Genomic DNA, 6000 nt, shown 5'->3' on the forward strand with positions numbered 1-6000 from the left:
TACTTAATGCTATAGGTACTCTTAGGTATGTTATTCTGTTTCATCATAATTCTTAAAATATCTGATAAATAAAATAAAATCTCATATTAAATAAATGCCAATTTAGGAAAGAATGCTCATTATATCTGCTAAAATGATAATCAAAACTTTACCATGCCAATTTTAAATAACTCTTTGCACTTTATAAAAATACTGTTTAGTGTCCAATGAAGGAAAAATGTAATTGAATCCCAGAGTCTAGCTTTGTTGAATGTTTCCATTTTGGTAATGGATTGTCTATGATGATAAGTGCTAATAATATTGCCAAATTGATAAATGAAATAAAATATTTTATTTAAATAAGTTAAGGTTTTAATATTAAGGATTCAAATCTTTCAATTAGGGCCTTGACAATAATTTGGGAAAAAAGCAACAAAAAGTCAAACACTAGCAAATGTTTAAGAAAACAGAAGATATTTTAAATAATGAAAGTAACTATTAAGCATTCATTGGCATTTACCCAAAGTGCCATGAAAATTAGATCACTTTAGCTAGCTTTCTGATTCTTCCCAAGTTAAGTGAATGACTACTCACAAGTAGTTTAGTGTCCAATGAAGTTCTACTCACAAGTAGAACTCACCAAAGCTTATGTATTCATTTTATTCAAAAAGTATTCAATGACTTCTATGTATCCTGCATTCTTCTAAGTGCTACAGTTAGAGCAAGGACACATTGATGCTTTCCTACTTTTTCCACACTGAGTTGGAAGAGAGAGGTAAACAAATAGTTAAATCATGTCAGACAGTGATAAGTGCTGTGAACATAAATAAGGCAGGGTGGAGGGCAGAGAGTATACAAACTCAGCAAGATGCACTGCTGAATGCTGGTCTCCATGTGGTCAGTTCACTGATTTGTGGAGTGGATGGGAAAAAATTCCTCAGAAAGTCAATGGGTTTCTCAATGCTGGACTCCTCCTCAGAATATTAGAAGCCTGGGCAATCTTGAGGTTTAGAGCAGCTACAGAATATGCAGATGGGGAATATTTCTGTGATCAAATCCCTCTTTTTCAGTTCAGGTGTTCCATTAAGTAGTTTCAAATCAGAGATCATGGTCATTTATATGGTCACATAAAGTCACAAAATTCTTACGTTATGAGGAAAGCAGCTTAGAAGTCAGATCAAATGTTTGTTTTGTTATAATTCTCACTATTGAGACTCCTTCTAAGTCAAGCTGTTTTCTTGTTCCTGGCTGAAAAAGAATGGTACACTTGGACAGCGGACCGTTTTATAGTTGTTTCAGTCCTTCATATGCTAGAAAACTACTTCTCCAAATAGCATTCAGTAATCTTTATCTTTTGGTATGATGGGGCAGTAAGTTCAATGAGTAATGGACCTAGAACTTCCCCTCAAAATCATCAATAGGATCTCTTTGACAATGTACTCCTTTCTCCTAAAACTATAATATAGCAAACAAAAATATAAAAATTAACATAAGTATTTGAAAATCTAATTTAGCAGAGATCTCTGTAGCCCTAAGTTTAACCTTGATGTGGGGCTTTAGAGGTAATACATATACACATTTAATCACCTTTTAGATCTGATCTGCTTTTGAAGGACTATCCAGATTGGCATTCCCACATAGTCCCTGGATGTTTTCATAGCTCGACTGAATCTAAACTAAACTAAACTAAATTCTTCCAGATGAAATGAAATTTATGAATTAAATTAAATATGCTTTTTTGATACTAATGAAGACTTATTTTACAAAATTATTTTTAAAAACTGCTAGTAATTAAGTAATTCTTGAATTCTTTAAAGATGACTAATATCTATTTTGTTAATTGTTACCCCCAAATCAACATTACTTGATTTCCCATTTAGCCACTGAGTTTGTTACAGGGTATGGGTCTATGCTGAGCCAAGGCAGATGAAGTGTTCCTTTGTTGCCCTATTGTGATCATGACAGAAATATTTCAGACGTATTGCTCAGAGTAGCAGGGATGAGTTTATTAGAAGGGATAGGAAAAAGAAAAGGGGCATGCTCTCAAGGGAGATTGGGTCCTCAGAGAGAAGGAGGGCACGACCCTCTCACCCTTCAGTTTTAATGGGGGTCACAAGGTAGTTTCCACAGTCTCACCCAGATTCACCTTTTAACTTGACTGATAGTGAAATAAGAGTTTTGAGTTGAGACTAGAGTCTATGTTTCACCACTTTCTTTCTGGGTTCTTGTCTTGGAAATTTGAAGACTAAAATCCAACAATAAGAGAAGGGAAGAGTAAACAGAGTAGGATTTATTTGAGTGAGAAGAGACCGTGTGGGAGGGAAACTGATAGCTAGAAAATCCATTTTGGTGTGCTAGCCTAGGGATTCATATGGATTTTGAGTATGAGCACTGAACAAAATCTATGTTAAGGAAGCATTGAAAAAATACCAAAGCCATTGGTCAAAAATCTCTGTTAAACATGCAATGGAAAAGTGTTAAGACTATTGGCTTGGTGCTTCAGTCTCTGAGTTTTAATTCTTCTTAAAACTCCTATCTGGCTTCACCCCCACCTTCCATTTTCCCCCAGCTGCTCTGGAAGAAGAGTTGGCAGGAATGTTCCCACAGGTAAGACTCCTGGTCTTTACATATGAAAAAGGCCTTGAAGGGGCCCATTAATGTTTCTACCCTTATTCCCCTGATATGGTTCCTGCATTTGAACAAGACCTCAATTGCGGCCCATCCCTCTGATTCTTGATGCTTGATTGCTGCAGTCCAGCTGCAGCAAAATAACCCGGGGAGTGAGGAGCAACTTGTGTACATTGATACAGCAGGAGTGGGAGCCGTTTATTGTAGGACAGGAGGGGTATATATACATTACACACAGCTTATCTTAATTAACAAAAACAAGATACAGCAGTCAACCAATAAGGAACTTCCACACTTAATGGCTCTCTGGCGTTACTTCACAAACCACTCCCTCTGGCAAAATGCCAGGCGCCATCTTGACTTGTTTACAGACCCTAACACTTGATTATCCTTATTCAATAGCATAGGAACTGTATTGATTGCCTGGAAGAGTGTACTAATACTTTTGTATAAGTACAAGTGGTGTGCGTGGTGTGCTGTTCAGAGTTTGGAGTTTTTAAGGAAATTGAGTCCCTCTGTTTTTGTCTCACTCTTCTACCCCCTTCATTGGTTTATTTCCCTTTTAATAGTCCTCAGAAAACTTTTCTTTGTGAGGGTCTTGATGTTTTGGTTGCCAGAATGATTGGGGGTTGTGACATAGATTCTATGTAAGGGAGCTTCTAGGACACCTGGTAAGGTGTGACGTGATTTTGAAACAAGGGTTTTCTTAAGGGGATGTAATTATGTCTGGGTAGGTTTTGACATATCAAGCCCCCCATCTTCCAGGTGCTTGTCTGTTAGATAGGCTTAGGCTTCCTGTGGTTTTCAGTGACCTTTATTATCCTTTCCTTGCCCACCATTCATGTCTGATGAGCTACCTAACAAGGTTTTTTTTTTTTTTCCCCAGAGCATTATGGTTATACATAGTAGCTGGGTTCATTTTGACAAAATCATACATACATGAAATTTGGTTTACTCCATTCAGTCTCCATTTCCTGCCCCCGTTTCTGTCCCTTCCTCCTTCACCCTATTCTCTTTACTGATTCAAGTTCATTTTTTGTATGGGAAATTTGTAATTCAATTTGAAATTTGTGGTTACAAATTTCAGTTAATATTATCTGTTGTGTGATTTTGAAAGTTATCAAGAGTTTCCGTAGTTAGCACCAATATTCTGAATGTTTATTGACGTCCGGGGATGATGGTGAGACTGATCAAAGTGAAAGTTGGAACCCAAATGAGCTTTCCTGAATCAGATTATGGAAAGCACTCCATCGGGCAGTTGTATAGGTTGTTCACTGCAGATCTTTAGGGCGCTATTAACTTGTATATGGCTTCTTTGACTTGATCAGAATTCTTGCCCTGAGAAAGAAGCCTGCTGAGCTAGAAAGAAACCAAATAGCTGCAGTTTTCAACATAAGAATATATTTTTCAGCACTGGGGATATTCCCTGGAGTGTAGAAGATTGGGAACTCTGCAGGCCTGGGAAAACTGCAGGATCTGCCTATGCAAAGCAGTTCCATGTTAGCACAGGTGAGCAGGTGATTTTTGCATAAATTGCTACAGCCTCTGGATAGTTTGCCCACATTGGTTCCCTATGGGCAGCCTCTATGGGATCATGTTCTCACACTTCAATACCTCCAAATGGCTCTTTAGTCCTCAGACAGATCTGCCTATAGGGGGGAAGAAATTTCCACTCAGAGCTTCTGCCAACAGACTGGGAGATGAACAACTGCGAGTGAGTAGATTAATTTGCAACCAAGAATCTGAAAATTTATCAGCTTGAAATTCAAGATTGTACTGTGAATTGAATTTCAGTCTTGCATTCTGCTCACACCTACAAATTAAAACTCTCAAGTAAGACATTTGAAGATAATAGAGAACAAAATCCATCTGAAAAGAAACAGATACTTTCCTTAGCCTTAGCATCTGGCATATTATGTCGGACTATGAATTTGGCTCTACATGTTCTTATATGCAGGAGAGGCACTGAAGTTATAGAGTTACTGGCGATAATAAAACATGTATATATTCATCTGTAACAAAAATAGCCTAAATTAATATGGCAGTAACAATCTATCCTATGTACAGCAGCCTCATAGGGCCCCACATGGGTCCACAAACCATCTAATTCTATCTATGTAAAAAAGACATTTAGAGAAATTAATCAATAATCAATCAAAATCTTTACACATATTCTTGGCTAGTCCTCTGTGGGGCAATTCCAAAGATGTTTGCAATAAGACGAAAACATTGATTTACTAACAAGGTGAAGACATTGTGGGATTGGAATGGGCATTGTGAACTAGATTGTTAAATAACCTCGCTTTCTCAGGTGAAGAAACTGAGACTTGGAGAAGTTAAAACAATAACAAGAAGGAGAACACACCAGGAATTATCAGAAGATATGAGAAGAATGATAAAAGTGTAAAATGGGCTGGGAGAATGAACCCTAAACCCAGATCTTTCTTGAAGTACTTTAAATCCTCTAAGAATATTTCAAAAAAAAATAATTAGGATGCTGGTTAATTTTTAAAGATGCAAATAAATGACAGAAGATAATTATTAAGCATATTACCATCACATTTAAGTGGTCAATAAGAAGTTCATTTTAAGAGTTTAAATTTTTAAAATAGGCTATCAATTGCACAAAACAATAAAATATAAAAGACTAGAAAGAGTCAGCTTTGGAAGAGAGGAAATTTAGAAATTGAGAACCGTGTCACTTAGCATAAGATTGAGAGCAAGTGACATTCTAATTAAAGCCTTCATTAGAATAAATGAATTTGATATCCACACAACTATCTCCATATTGCTGCAGCTCTGCAGGTATGTAAGGAGAGAACTTCACAAAGGACTGAAAAGGAAGAGATAATTGCACTAATTGCTATTAAGATCAGGCTTGGGAGACTGACAGAGAAAGAGACAGAGAGGCAAAAGATAAGAATAGGATGGAAACCATAGGGCTGGATTTTATGGATTCATGTAAAATCCCACTAAGAAAATAAGAATCTCTTTCTCCATGAGTGTTGAGGGTTTCATGTCATTAAAAAAAAGTCAGGTAAGGTAAGAATGCTGAACAACAACAACTGTCTTTCTGCATCATAAAAATGAATGAGCTATGGGCTAAAGGATGGCTGATTTCATGTTTCCTGCCTTGTCCAGAGACTTCTGATTTCCTTCTATTCTTAACAAAATCTCTAGTTCTTCTAGAAAAGATAACACTACCATATTTTCATAAATGGGGAGAAATGGAAAAGTCCTGGGAAGGATTAGCATGAACTGAGAACATCTTTTGATAATGCTGATTTGAAACTCCTCTTTCTGTGAGCCTCATTCCCAAGCTCACACTTTAACACCTTAATCTCAGGCCAGGAATCTGTAGAGGCAGACCAAAGTTACTGATGGAACTGTTTC

The sequence above is a fragment of the Marmota flaviventris genome, chromosome 6 (genome assembly GCF_047511675.1).
Source record: "Marmota flaviventris isolate mMarFla1 chromosome 6, mMarFla1.hap1, whole genome shotgun sequence".
NCBI lineage: Eukaryota > Metazoa > Chordata > Mammalia > Rodentia > Sciuridae > Marmota > Marmota flaviventris.